The following is a 16,218-nucleotide window of genomic DNA, read 5'->3' as shown; positions in this document are numbered from 1 at the left end:
AGTTTCCTAAGGAAGAAGCACAAACCAGTCCCACCCAGCAGAAGATCCAAAGTCTTTGCATCCCATTTGCATGCTCACAATTATTTTAAGCACCTGAAAACTTCATGTCACAGAAATGGAATATCCAAATTCTTTGAAGGAGTTAAAGTCCAGCCAAAAGGTGTTCCCTATTGCTGAGGCTTTTCACTGAACTAAAGCATCCAGTTTTCAGAGTGACATGATGACATTGAAGAATTTGCAATTAAATTCTTCCAACTTGTTATTTGAGAGGTAGCATTCTCCAAGGACCTGATCCAAGGCACTCTGTACTCAGTAGGAATCTTTTTGCCTCGGGGCTTCCTTTATGTTTTGCAAGATCCTCTATCTCTGGTAATATTTCAAGCAGTATATTACAAAATCCCATAATGCAATATACCTTGCTTGTGTGGCTAGAAACCTTTATATCAACAGCCTAGATAAATGCCAGTACTGCTATCATAATACACTTCAACAGAGGGAAGAAAAATAGTGCTGTAGTACAAATCTGATCTACTCAGAGCCCAGGGCTGTAGTAACTTAGATAGAGGAGTCTTTATGCACAAAAATCACTGGAGCATACACATGATTATTTATGAAGATGGTCTATGCATAGTGCTGGTATTATGCATTAGCACCTACTTGGCTCTAACAGGACTAAACATGACATGAAACAACACAAAGGACACTGGAAAAGTATATCACAAGCAGAGTTTCATAGTGAGCCCATGGAATATTTATGCTGTGCATTCCACATAAACTATGGGAGAGCCAGCCAAGGAAATTCCTCCCAAACCAGGTAAGCAAATCACTCTTCTAATGGAGATAGAACTCAGCATTCCCAGACTTTTATCAACCTTATGCCTCCTGTTGGTGACTCCTTCAACTTGTGTGTCATTTACAGGTCATTCCACAGCACGACTGAAGGAATAGATGTATTTTCATGATATGCAGAACAGCTTTAGGTGTTTGCACTAATCTGGGTTTAGCAAACTGTGGAGTGCAGTGAGTGGTAAATGAATTATTCTGCTGTGTTTCAGGCTTGTTTCAGGTGTTGGAAATAATGCATATAGCTAAAGGTTATGGTAGAATAATGTTAAAAAAATTCATTGGTTTGGGGCCTGATGGTAATAGGAATGATAAAAAGGTGATGACTATTACAGCCTTGAAGCATTACAGTCATTTTGCTATGATAATAGTCCTCAGATTTGGTTATAGCCCTAATATGTTACCTGAAAGTTAAAATCAGATTCTCAGGTCTGTTGGCACATAATAATTACTTAATATCTAGAATGTAATATCTGAAAGAAAAGAGTACTGATTGTGAGGAGAAATCCTGCTTTCTTTTATCACCTGGTTTCTTTTTTTTATTATTATTTTTTTTAAGATTATCTCCACATGGAGTTTGTATTTTATAGAAGGAAGGATTATCATTTCTACCTTGAAATACACCAAGATAAATATCTCTCCTGATCCATGCTCTTATCACTCTTTGTGCCCAATTATTATGGACTGTTGTATAACGTTTCTGGTGTTAGATGGAATCCACCAAAGCTCCAAGATCACTCAAGTGGCTGAGACTTTCAAACCAGACCCTACAGGACTTGAGAACCCCAAGAGAGGGTTTTATTTTTCCTTCTGAGATATTTTCAACAAAGGAGCAGCTCCCAAGAAGCTGTCCTGGCTGGCAGCCTTGCCTGGGGGTCACAGTTTTGTCTCTCAGAAGGACACAGACTCTAAGGTGACTTTTCTCAAAGTGAGCCCTAACCTTCCCCTTCCCCACAGAGCAAGAGAAAAGAGTCAGAATCACAACTTTTACCCCTTTTCCAACCATACCAGGCAGCTGTCCCAGCTGTTTCTGCCTGTATCAGAATAGCAGCATTTCCCAATCCTTGCTGCTTGTTTAATCCATCATTTTTAGGACTTTCAAATTCCCTGGTCCCCCATACCAATGCAAACTGCAAGGTGACAATCTTAGCCATAACAAGGTCACATAATAAAGCAGAAATCAGAAGAAACACTAATAATAATTTTCTTTTTTTATAGTTAGTATATGAGAGAGCTGAGGTGTAGACAGGGCTGTGAAAGTCAAGACATTTCTGCTGTATTTCTGATTATCCCTCTGCAGAGAAACACACACCAACAAAAACAGCAAGAAAAGGGAAAGGATGAGAATAATGCTCATTTCAAGCTGGTTCTAGACAAGCTTAAAAAGAGATGAAATGGTGTCACAATTATGACAATTCTGAATATTAATTCAATATTTGTTCTGTAGTTCATGCTCTGCTTTACTTTAAGAGACCAGAAAACGTTTGACTAAAAAGAGAGCAGTGTTCCCAGGGTACATTATTCATTTCAAATTTCACTTCTTAACTCAGGATAGTCGAATACATTCCTTGCCCCAGAACCTGCCTGATGTCTCTCTATTTCTGGAGCTTCACGTGGGTGAACAGAAATCAAACATTCAGGGGAGATGCTGCAGCTCAGGATTAAACCTGACAGCTTTTATATGTCTGCTACAATAATTGATTTCATGTTATGCTAACCTACTCTGCAGGTTAAAGCAGGGAGGATGGGTCTGTTTCATGGAGTAGTCACTGAATTATTATTTTTAAAGTTTTAAAAGCACTGAGGCAATTTATATTTCTATTTTTCTATTTAGATTTCTATATGGATGAAGAATACATTGAACAGCTGCACAGGCAAGAGAACAAACTCAACCCTGACATTTCCTCTGAGAAAAACAATTAGTAAAATATTAAAAATGAGCTAACTTCTTGTGGGGTTTTATGTTTGCTTCCTTTTTTTCTGGTCTATTTACTGCCCCTTTTGTCTTCTTGTTGGACTTGGCAGCTGGGGAGTGTATTTCAGGGTTTAAAGGCAAACAAACTATTATTATTTAAGCAATATGGTACCAAAAATGCACTGGTATAATGTCCCTGGCAGACAAATGGATTCACCAAATCTCTGCTTGATCAGAAGGGTTTCAAAGAATATTTTTCCAGTGTCCTTCAGAGAAGGAGTTTTTCCTTGGCATTGCTCAGACTGGAGGAAAGTTTGTTATAATGCCCCAAAATGGAAATTTCATCTGCATTCCAAAACACCACTCTTTTTGTTAAGCTTAAAAAGAGATGAAATGGTGTCACAATTATGAGACGTATGAGAATGAGGAGATAAAAGTGGGATTTACAGAATACTGCTGGACAAGATCAAAGTTTCCCAACTTTCCCTCTGCTTCAGCTTCATCTTGATCACTCTGCAGAGTGATTTGAATGTGGGTCTCTTGCATTACAGGAAATTCCCTGAACTGGGAATAACCTGATCTAGGTAGAACTTGCCCTCAGCCTTCCCAGGCACTGCTGCTTCTCTTAAATACACCTGGAAAAGAGGGAAAAGAGGGAAAAGAGGGAAAAGAGGGAAAAGAGAGGCCACTGCTCCCACCAGCAGCTCCAGGATCTTGATTCACACCCTGATCTCCCTCTACCTCTTACACCAAGTGGCAAACCACTCACTTCAGGGTTAATTAACAAGACAATGCCTTTTTACCTATTGTTACAAGTAATTTCCATAACCCAGGGCTGTTGAGGTAACACAGTTTTTAGGTGGGTAAGGATCAGATCAGACTGGGTGTAGTCAGAGACCACTTCTTTTTCCAAGCAGTTTTCTCTGTGTATTTATGGTGAGAAATGAATGGTCCTTCCTTTGTGCACATTAGGACTGCTGAGCTGAAGAAAATGGGTATAACTTTTCTTTTAATTCTATAATCTTATTATCCTAGCTCCAATAAAAACTGATAATGAAATCTGAGGATATTGAGAACTTGGGTTTTTTTCCATTAAGTTTAACTTGATATTTTTTTCAAGCAATGTGGTACTTACTATAGTCCAACTCTTTTTAAGACTATCCAGGGAAACATAAACCCTTGCAGCAAGCCATTTTCTGTCAAAATTACATCTGACCTGCATATTTTTGCAATTCTCTGATGCATTATACAGTCAGATCAGGTTGTTCCTTGACCACTTGTTCACCCCTATCAATTGCATTAGCATTTAACCTGTCAGTTTAAATTACAAAGGTAACAAAGGTTTAGGAAGGTTACAATAGATCCAATCTCACGCAGAAGCGTGGAAAAATAATCTTAAATCATCCTTCAAAGTGAGTGTTATTTTTTCTCCTGACATACATATACTCACCTTCTGGAAGCATCACTCTGGACAACTTTTTATGGTGCAGACCACATGAGATCAGCAGAGCATGAGAAATAAGAGAAGGACCAAGCAAGAAGACAAGCATGTATATTTTATTGGAACTTGGATTCCATCTCCTGTGCCTTCACTCATTTCCTCTTTATCTTTTTTCAGTGCTGGATGTCCTCTTTTCCCTCCTCTCTAGAGACTCCATCCCCTGCTGTGTCTGATTAGTAAATTAGCTCCTGTTCTATAGTCACACAAGCACATCAGCAGGGCTTGGACTCCTCTAAATCCTTAATCCTTAAGACTTGAAGATACTCTGTCTGTCAAACCCAGCACAGACCTCTCCTCAAACCTCCCAGCACCAGCCTGTGCTCTACACTTGCACCTCTGCCACATCAGTTGCTGTTGTCTGGATGATAGATTGACAAAACACCAAAACACCTAGTCCAAGAATGCAGAATTTCTCCACAATGACAGCTGGAGTCAACGTAAGGATAGACCAAGGTAATTCCTCAATTACTTTCAACCTATAATACCAGCACTCTAAGAAGAAATCCATTCTCCCTTGAGCAAGTGCTCTTATAGTTGGAAAAAATCTAAAAATGTTCATTTTCCCTGGGTTACTTCATATTTCTATAATGATTTGATAACAGAGGGGCAGATTGCAGCCTCTCACTGCTCCTGGAAGGTTGTTCAGATGGAGGGGGAAGATCTGCACCCACCTCCCCCAGCCCTGCAGCTCCATCCCCAGGATGCAGGAAACCCCATCCCAGCTGGCTCACAGGGAAGGGATGCAAAATGTGACATAATTCCTACTATTTCTATCTGTACCAACCTCCCAGTGCCCCTCCCAGCATCAATACAGGCTGCTTAGTGACATAAAAGCACTCTCTTGCCTTTTGCCACAGATATGATGAGCCAAAAATGCCCCTGATTGATGTGTTAGAAACCAAGAAGGAACACAAAGGCAAACATCCTGATTCTCTTAACCTATGAATACCATGATATTTCCTACATGGTTTCCTCCCTTTCTCACTGAAGGTGAAATAAAGGGCTTCTGCCAATAATATTCATATGCACAAAGCTCACATCAAAGCCTTTCTGTCTTTTGCCTGCATGGAAACTGCATCATTAAGACATTAAAGAAGCAATATTAAAGAGAAAGCCAGATTGTGACTGTTCCTGAGTTCAGGAACACAGTTGCATATTCCTTTTAATGTAGGTAGCTATTTTACAAATACTGCTTCCAGTGTGTCCAGAATGTCTCCAGGCTCTAGCAATACCAATGCCTGCTTGTATATTAAGTTTCAGCAACAGATAAATGCTAAAAATAATGATGCTGGGAAAAAAAAAACACCCTAGTGTAGGCATCTCTCATGGCATCCTTCCATCAGCCCAGCAGCTTTCCCTCTGCAGCTGGGCCCTGGTGGATGGAGGCTCAGCAGCAGCAGCAGGGTGCAGATGGGTGCCTTTGGCTTGGGTGCCACTGCTGCAGAGGTTGGGGTCTGCTGGGTTCATCTCCTTCTATGCTGGACTTTGGGGGGGACATTATCTTGGTCCCCCCCCATATTTATACAGCTGTATTTACAGGCATAGAAGCTGGTTGTGAGAAGCTACTGAGTATCCAAGTAGGAACTACAGCTCCACACCACTCAACATGGATCCCCAATGAGAGTTTGGAGCCATACAAGTATTGAAAAGACAATTTTTAGAGTGAGCAGACTGAAACCTTAGTGCTGGAACCCACAACATTCCTGCTCAGGAGCAAAGAGAGGTAGAATTGCTCCAGAGCTGCACGCCAGGTTTTATGCCAAACTTTAGAGGCTGTGATAACATCTGTACGCTCAGAAGGCTTTGAAGGCCTCTTCCCAACAACTCAAAGTCTGTTTGCAAAACCTCTAGAATAATCTTAAGGGGAAAAAAGGAAAGGTGAAGGGATTTTTCATCTTCAGTGCTACAATGCTCTGCTCCCCCTTGCACAGAGCTCAGATCCAGCTTTTTGGTCCCATCATGTCTTTAGTTTGTAGTAAGAGATATATTTGACAATCCTTTTCATTTTTAAAGTTGTTTTGGGTTTATTTCTTGAAGAGTAGAACATTAAGTGCCTAAGGAGTGAACTGACTGTATTTCTTTTTTGATGCTTCCCTGTAATTTCTTTCTTTTTTTCCCAAAGTAAAGCAATCTTCCCTGGGGAGCAGACTGTCCACCACCCCCAAGTGTTCTCAGGAACACAACAGAGTCATCAAGGAGGGGAAAACATGAGCAAATGACAAGAGATCCATAGTCTTTCAGTCACTACTTGTATTCATATCCCTACAGCCACCATCAAGCAGTCAAAACTGAAGTTAATCTGAAGTTAATTAAACTTTGGTCCTGATCTTTACATTCCAGAGAAAAAAGAAAATAAGATCAAGACTGACAAAAACCACAGTTATTTAAAAGCTGTCTTATCATGTTTGGACTGGGCAGATATTAATTCCTTGATTATCAACTGCTGTCCCCTGCTCAGGAAACTTCTCAAGAAAGGACAAATACTTCTCTTATTCCAGATAATATCCTGGGGCTTTCCAAAGGAAAAAGAGCTTTTAAATATAGCAAAGGCCCTATAAAAGCAGCTCATGGAGAGTGCACAGGTGTCTTGCAATATACTTCAGACCTTGGTCTGAAGCTTCTTTAAATATCTCCTGTAAATATATTTGGAAACACTTTTATACCTTCATTTGTCACATCAATTTCCCTGCTGTCTGCAGTACTATGTATTCATAAAGACCATCTTAAATCGTTCACTTTCTTCTTGGCATAAACCCAAATACAGCCAAAATTAAATCAAATTAAACCTTAACAGCCTTTGGTGTGTTTTTCCAAGGAATATGTACAGTAGTGCAGGTGTCAGAGACTTTTTTCAGTGAAAAAAAAAAACCCCAACCCTTATTCAGGTTTAATTGATATAACTCACCATATCACTGCACTTGTGCAACACGAGCTCACACTGAGGTCAGATGTCAGACTTCATTAAATCTCCACTGGGAATCATCCACTTGTGATGCTCACTGACCTGAGCACCTTCCAGTTCATGACCATTTGGGAGCCTTTCTCCCACCACCCCTGCAGCACCTTTGCACACTCAGCACCAGCAATAATGGTGAGAAAGTGACCCAGCAGGTCCCTGACTGCCACTCACTGCAGCACAGCAACCCCAAGGATGTTCTGAGCTGGGAGCACAGCTTGCACCTCCACTTCCCTTCCTTCTGCTTGACTCACAGCAAGCATTTGCAACCAGATCTTTCTTGTCTGACCTGGGAAAATAATCCTGCTTGGAGTAGATTTTTATATAAAATAATAATAATAATAATAATAATAATAATAATAATAATAATAATAATAACAACAACAACAACAACAACAACAACAACAATGTATAAATATATATTTATATTTATAATTAGAATTATAAATATAAATTATAATATAATATCACATTATATTATTTTATGTATATATTATTGTCCTGGTTTGGGCCAGGATAAAGGTGATTTTCTGTCTTGTATTTTTATATTATATATTATATATCTATATATATATATAATATATAATACTATATTATATATTATATATTACTACATTATATATAATATTACATATATATGTAATAATAATAATTATCTATTATATATTATATCATTATATTACTTATATTTATAGTATAAATTTATAATATATATTATTATTTATATCAAAAAATAATAATATATAAATGACATATATAATTATATATTATAAGCAGAAAGTATCATGGATCAGAGGCTGAGCTTTGACACTTCCAGCAAAACTGAGAACTTTCCCCAAGAAAAAAAACTGAGTTCCAACTTTAGTCCCAAAATAGAAGGGGGGAAAAAAAAAAAATCTAAAAAGAAAAAAACAAAAAAAACCAACAACAACAAAAAAACCAAACCAAAACAAAAAAACCCCAAGTTCTTGAATCAAGCTGGGAGCTCAGTGCCACTATCATGAAGTCAAACTAAATAACATCCTGAAATTCTCCATCCCTTCCCCACTTATCCATCTTTGGAGAGCAAAAGCCTGAGCCAAAGGCTCCCAGGTAATTTCCTTGGAGTGCTGACCTTCCTGTGAAGAATTCCTTGAGTTTGTCACTGTCCTGTTCATGACAGAGTGGCTGAGAGCAGCCAGGCAGAAAGGGACCTGGGAGTCTGGATTGCCAGGAAGCTGAACATGAACCAGCAGTGTGCCCAGGTGGCCAAGAAGGCCAATGGCATCCTGGCCTGGATCAGGAACAGCGTGGCCAGCAGGTCCAGGGAAGGGATTCTGCCCCTGTGCTCAGCCCTGGTGAGGCCACAGCTTGAGTCCTGTGTCCAGTTCTGGGCCCCTCAGCTCAGGAAGGAGATTGAGGTGCTGGAGCAGGTCCAGAGAAGAGCAAGGAGGCTGTGAAGGGATCCAGCACAAGTCCTGTGAGGAAGGGCTGAGGGAGCTGGGGGTGTTGAGGCTGGAGAAGAGGAGGCTCAGGGGAGACCTCATCACTCTCTCCAACTCCCTGAAAGGAGGTTGGAGCCAGGGGGGGTTGGGCTCTTTTCCCAGGCAACTCTCAGCAAGACAAGAGGGCAGGGTCTCAAGTTGTGCCAGGGGAGGTTTAGGTTGGAGATGAGAAAGAATTTCTTTCTGGAGAGGGTGATCAGGCATTGGAATGGGCTGCCCAGGGAAGTAGTGGATTCTCTGTGTCTGGAGATATTTCCAAAGAGCCTGGATGTGGCACTGAGTGCCATGGGCTGGGAACTGCAGTGGGAGTGGTTCAAGGGTTGGACTTGATGATCTCTGAGGTCCCTTCCAACCCAGCCCATTCTATGATTCTATGATAGTTGAGGAGATTTACCAGGCCTGGTTGCCTTTGTTATCAGATTGCTGAACTTAAATATTTAACTGGCAAAAGATTTGGCATTTTTGCTGACCCAGAGAGCAACTCACACACAGGGGCTTTGGCAGAGGGAAACACTCAGGAAGCTGATGACACACTGAGGTTTCTTGTACACTCTCAATCTGTCAATGAACATCAGGAAAACTCCACCCAGATCCTGAATCCCTCTTAGAAAACAAGGAAAGAAGCTCACTTACCACCTGGAGGGCTGAGGAATTCTGTGGGACCAAAACCACATCCTAGTTTTCTCTACATATTTCACATCACCCTTCATTACACTCCTGCCACTCCTTTTTTTTTGGTGGTTTGTTTTTTGTTTGTTTTTTTTTTTAACCAGCAGGCATATTTGATAACTGTCAGAACTGTGAGAGAGAAGGAAAATAAAGAAAATTATGTTTCATCAGAGTGAGGCTATCCAAATCCAGTAAATAAATGCTTCCTGTGATGGCTCCTTAATCCTAAAATTAATATAATCTGATTATTCTCCTAATACTGCTCAAATCTGGGGTGCCTGTAGGCTTAGGAGAGTGTCCTGGTACTGCAGAGCAGTGGGAGCTGATAACCTGATGACTGTAGTTACCTCTGAAGTGTCCAGCTGCAAAATTAGACAAAAATAATAAATATTTAAAAGTCATTTGAGATGTCCTGTTGATAGGTACCAATCAAATCATCATTTTTTTTTTCCTTTAAACACCTTAAGCAATATTTTGCTTAAAAAACCAACACAGACACAACCAAATTTGCTCAGTATTTAAAGTTTTCATGTTTCATAATGTTCAAAAACCCCACAGCTCACCCAACAGAACCACATTGCTTGTTGGCTACATAGCAAAGCAGCTTCTTACTGACAGACATTTCCATGGCTTTAAGGAATTAAGTGCATTTTATACCTATTAAATTAGCCCCTACAACACACCCAGTGAACCTCCTTAATTCAATTCCAGTCTGGTTTTATTTGCTTTGGGAAATGTACAAGGAGGAACTCAATCAAGGCAAAAAAAAACCCCTGCTAGATGGCTTTTCACAAATGTAAGGAATTGGGGAGGATGATTCAAGTAAATAAAACCTCTGTATTTAGGCACTGTCTTGTCTATCAACACCTCTTGGGGTAATAAGAATAATATTGGGGCTAGAGAAGTGATCAATATTCACTATTTGCATTAATTACAATCCTCACCATTAATTTCACCTCATTAATTTCAATCCTCACCAGCCAGCTGCAGGTCTCTGGTAGAGACTGAAGTTCCTGGCAGGGTCCTGCCCAGCATGGAGCAGAAGCTCCATCAACTTCTGGCCAGGTCTTTGCAAAGCCCAAAGTTCTCTTTTGAGCATCTTTTCTCTTTATCCCCAGGAGCTGGAGATCCCATCAAGATTCTGACACGTGTTCCCAAGAGCCAAACTCACAGGAATCTTCCTTTCAGCAATGATCTTGCAGTCCTGGAGATATTTTTCTTCAAGGAGGGTAGAGAGGCAGCTTGGAGGCTTTTGGACCTGGGTTCTCACCTCTGCAGAATAAAAAGTGAGGGGTTGGAAAGGACCCCCCAAAGATCATCAGGTCCTGCCAGAGCAGGGTCACCTCTAGAAGGCAGAAGATGAGGTTAGAGAAAGCACCAGGGCAAAAAACCTTCTGTGGCAAGACCTGTTCATGTTTACCAATAAACAGCAAACTGTAGATTTTATTTTTTTTTTATAAGGTGTTTGGGTACCTCTAGGCATGGTATAAACTTTAGTGGTACACAAAACATCCTTGCACTTAGGGAATGGCACCCATAAAAACCTTCCTGTCACTCTGGCAGACCTCAAGGCTCCTCTGGAGCTGATGGCATTGATTTCTGTGCAAGCTCAGAGAGCAGATGCTCTGCTCTCCTGTGAAAGGTAAAATGTAAAGAATCAAAGGAAAAAAAATGGGGAAAATTGTGCAAAGAGGCACAGAAAGTAAGTCAATAACTTCTGTGAAGGTGAAACTCTTCTGCTGATTTTAGGTCTCTCAGGCAGCACTGAAGTGGATGAAACACACGTTGGCATCTTAATGCTTGGTTTTTCTCTCTTCCTCCCATCCCCTTTTTTTTTTTTTTCATTTTCATCAAATGAAGGGAAGAGTTCACTTTCCCATTTTAGATCTGTCACGCAACAGATGAGGAAAGCTGTGTCAAGAAAAAGAATCATGTTTCCAAAGCAATGGAAATTCTTCAAGCACCTATCTGTTTACTTGATAAATTATTTCTTTTCTATATTCATACCAAGCACATTTATTTGGACACACCATTGAACAGAGAGATACTGGGAATTTCCATAGAAAGCTGCTTTAAATTATTTTTCTTTTCCAGAAGAAGTTCCTTGCCATGGCTTTTCAGACAAGGGTAAAAATCCTTTCCATTCAGTACACGTGCAAATTAATTTAAAAAAGAAATATATTAATGGAAGATAGTTTCAGATTCTACTTGAATTTGAGTGTTTCCTCTGAACCAGACTTTTCAAACTAACTTGACAGGCTGCTGATGTCACAGTAATGCAAATCTCAGGCAAAAATCATAATTAAATATTAAGTATCAGTTTATCACAAAAATGTGATGCAAGTTCAGTAGAAGCAAGGCAAAAGGAGATGCTCAGGAAGATCCCAGCAAGAGCACGAGGGATGAGGAATGAGCTGGCTGTGTAAAAGCTGAAAGACAGAGGACACCAAACAGGCTGTTAATGCCTTTGAGATTGAGATGCTGCTTTTTTCCCCCTCAATTTCTCAAGTTTCCTCCAAGCAGGGTGGCAGCATGGCAAGGCAGCTCCCTGCAGAACGTGGATGGTGTTTCCATGCCCCAGGAGCTCTCAGCAGTTTGCAGAGAAATTGTGTCCAAGGCAGGGTGTAAATCTGTGATCTCACATTTCCACACACCACCAACTCGTTTTTTTTTTTGTTTTTTTTTTTTTGTTAAGTCAGTCAAATTAATTGGTTTCAACTGTTTTGGTTTTTTTTTTTTTTAATTTGAGCAAAAGTTCATTAAAATTTTGAAAAATTGCCATCACAAGAAAAAGCACAATCTTTGGTTAACAGTGTCAACTCACTATTGCACTGCCTCTTTTGCTGCTTAATTAGATGTATGGAATCAAATCCTTCTTAACCAAGACTTCTCAGACTTCTGATTTTTGGCAAATTAGCTTGGGGTTTTTTTGTGTGTGTGAGGAAAAAAAATTGTCAAGGAATTCCCAATCATCTCAAATAAAGTTCCAGGTGTGGGGGCAGCTTAATAAAGCCCCAGCCTCTTTAAAATTTCATTCTTGTGTCTTTTAGGTCTTCCAGAAGTATCAAGGGAGAATCAGTCACCACTTGTACTCAAGAGACTGGGAGATGATGCTACAGGAATCAATGGAGCTCTGCAGAGATTTGAAAGATATGAATATATTGGAGAAAGCAGTAAATAAAAATAAAACCTCACTGGAATTTAATTGAAGTATCAAATTGGGTGAGTTTGTACTGGTGTGCATGCAGAAATAACTTGGGAAAGGGAAAATTATAAACTGAGCAAGTATTGACTAATATAGAAAAAGCAAGTCCAATGTCATCAAGTTCTACTCTGCTGTTCTATTCTGCATTAATTTACATAAAGGTCCTTGCTGATTGGGTGTGGATATTTCTGGCTCTCCACCCTGCCAAGAAAAATAAAATTGTGGATATCATGGGCAAAATCCCAATTTTCCACTCAATTACCTGTGTTTGTTGCTTACACCAGGCTCCAGTGCTCAGAGAGGTAAGTTTGTGTTTCCAAAAATAATGGGGTATGGCTGGAACATCTTAGGAGTGATATTGGCTCAATATTGAGCTAATATTAATAATTTTTAAAGACTTCTTGGACAACTCACAAAGAGGATTTCTTCACTTTTGCTAAATTATCAAACATGATGAAACCAGAAGAGGTCATTGCAATAAAGTCAAAGGAATTGCAGAGTTACAGCCAGAGTATCACATGTGGAATTACTACAGTGGTGATTTATTCAATAAGGTTCTTGTTTAATTACAGGGGCCAATTATACTGAGTGATTTATAGTTCAGATGTAAATATTCAGAAAGGGACCTCCTGTGAGGTGAGGAGAGGAGACAAGACAAGAGGGATTTGTCACTTAGCTGTCCTCTTTCTGCACCCATCCACATGACTGAGTCTGAAATAATCAAGTATGAATCCATATGGTCAAAATTAGAAATAAATATTTCCCACAGCGTGGAAAAAGAAATATTCCACCTACTTGCAAAACATTCTGAGCATGCTGTTATGCATTTGCTGTTATGTACAGATTTGTTCTGTTCCTCTGCTCCCAGCTGCTCCTGCTCTGCCTCCCTGCTCTTCTTCCCTTGCCCTTGGGTTACCCAAAAGCCCATGGAGATTTTGCACAAAGCTTTTAAAGCCCAGAGCTTTTCAAGGTAGAGCCATTTAGGACTCCTTGCCTCTGCATGAACTGTGCCTCTGCTGTTTTAATATCAAAAAGCACAGCAAATCACTCTGCTACTTAAGTCTTTTCCTCCACAGATCTCAGAGTTTCACACACAAAAAAAAAAACCCCTCACCAAACAGGAGAATGAAGCAGCTTATGTTTGAACATAAGTTTTCCAATACCCATCTCTCAGAAAACACTCACTTATTCTATCACAAATTGAAACAACCTCAAAGCCCATCAAACCAGCCTGTCAGAAGTTGATGACACTCATAAAAGGCACAGCTTTCCAAAGAGACATCTTCCTCATGGGAAGTGTTAGCCAACTGATAATGCAGGTAACATCCAGCCCCCCCACACTGCTGCTGATGTATATAACTGCTGTCAAAACTGCTGTCTTTATTGACATCATCCTGAACACTTTGCTCCTCTGGTAAAGACATTGTTGGCAGAAGCATTTGAACAAATTTTAGAAGGTATTTTTTTCAGTTTAACAACACAATAACCTGTTGTAAGAAACTCTTCCAGATTTCTTAACATCAGAAAAAGGCAGAAAGAACCCCATTCACTGGAGCACCTCTCACTTAAAAATCTTCAAAGAGTGTTAAGAAAGCCTGGGAATGGTGTGACAAGCCATTGGGAAACCCAACTGAGGAGGAAACTGCTCAAGGAGGGATGCTCAGGAAGCTGAAATAAGAAAGTCAATACAGGCACTCAGGGGCTCTTGCAGAGCTCTGGAGCTGGGCAGCATCACTGCAGCCCCGTTGGTGTCTGAGCAGTGCTGAGGAGCACCCAAAGAGGAGAAATTCCCCTGTGCCCATCACTGCATCCTCCTTTGCCACAACATTGTAATGAAGGAATGAACCATTACCTTAACTAACCTTGCTGTACTTTGACAGATGAAAAAAGCCACTTTCAACCAAATTACAAAAAAGCTTTCCACAATTTGCTGCCTACTGGAGCCAAACCCCTGAGACACTTATACCTCAGGCTCAATGCCTGATGTCCCTCTGCCCCATTTGGGGGACCAGACCTCAGCCCATCCCCACACCATTCCTCCCCACAACATTTCATCCCACTCAGCTCAAACCTCTAAGCTAATTTGACTGAGATGGAGAAGCCTCCTGCTCTCTAGAGATCGATTCTCCTCAACTGCAGCACATAAATGAATATTTTACAAGTCATAGAAATGCAGCCCTTCCCATTTTGCCTTCTGTAGGAAGACAGGCACTGCTACTGATTTAGAGCACTAAACTCCCAGTGATTCCTGGCATTCCAGCTGAGCCCCTCTCCAACATCCCCCTTTTAGGGCTCTCTCATAAGCTCCAAAAATAACATATATGGTTATTTAGTGTGTAATTTCTGACATCAGTTTTAACTCCTTTGTTCTAGAACATCTTCCAGAAGTCCCGCGCGTCAGTGCTCTGAAGTCACCTCTTGGATGGTAAAAAACCCCAATCTGCACTGAAACTACTGAAGTGTGAAACCATCTTTAATAAGAAAACACTCTCCACGTGTGGTTCCATCCTTCAGCAGCCAGTGGTCAATAGTTAATGCAATGAATCTGAAATGTGGCTCTAGGGAATGGACACTTCCCACCTTTGGGTCCCCCAGTGCTTTGGACTTCAAAGGTAACAGGAGAGTAAGATCAAGATCAAAGCCTTTCAGCACAGCTACAGGTTCTGAAGTTTGCAAGCCACAGAAATTGGATGTATTTTAGTCCATTCAGAACCCCTGAATACTTTGAGTCACTGCTCAGAGTTTTGTTGCAAAAAAACCATTGTTTTGATGCACAAGGACCTGAAGATGCCAGGGAATTCCAGATGAATCCAGGTGGACAGCAAGGGCTCTCAACTTGCCATTGATCATGCAGGTAACTTGCAAGGTTTTCCTTTGAGAAAAAATTTAAAAAGCTCCAAAAAGCTCTACTAAATGTTCTGATGAAAAATAAGCTCTGCTACTTGGGGCAAACACCATCATTTCAATCCTAGAGATGCAGACAGCCTCAGCTTTTTGAATGAAGGTTACAAAGCTGTACCAAGTTGATTCAGTATTTTATTGAATTCATTTTACTGCACAAAGAATTCACCTCTGTGCACTCTGCAACAGATCAGCAAGCCCTGAGCTCCCTTAGATGCTGCTACTTTGTCATTTTAGGTCCCTCTTCCTGCAGTTTTACTCCATAGGTACCTGGTTTAGGAACCTTCATAAACTTTTGCCCTTTCCCATCATTGGCTGGGGGACACCTTTCCATCCACAGCTGCATGAGGTGCAAGAACAGGTCTAATGTCACCATTAGAGCCTTAACCTAGGGATGTTTCCAGTCCAAATCTCATTTACACTCAATAGATCAGACACAAATAGTAAGTGGGGCACTAGAAATGGCACTCTGACAGATGCACCCTTGCCCCTTTCTTGGTACAAACATTTCTCAGATCTCTTTATCCTTTTCTGTATTTACACATCTTGATTCTCCTCATGAGAATTAGCCAGATTACTCTGTGCCAGATTATTTCAAACAATTGTGAGGCCTGGAAAATTCAGTATTTATTTTTTTTTTTGTGGGAAAAATATTTTTAACTTCCTTCAGGACAACTGTTTGAAACCAAACTCCTCAGAGCACAAAAACCATTCCTACCCATATCCCAGTACTTTATGGAACAG

Source organism: Calypte anna, chromosome 12 (assembly GCF_003957555.1).
Source record: "Calypte anna isolate BGI_N300 chromosome 12, bCalAnn1_v1.p, whole genome shotgun sequence".
In the NCBI taxonomy this organism is placed as follows: Eukaryota; Metazoa; Chordata; class Aves; order Apodiformes; family Trochilidae; genus Calypte; species Calypte anna.
Note: the sequence above shows the minus strand (reverse complement) of the source record.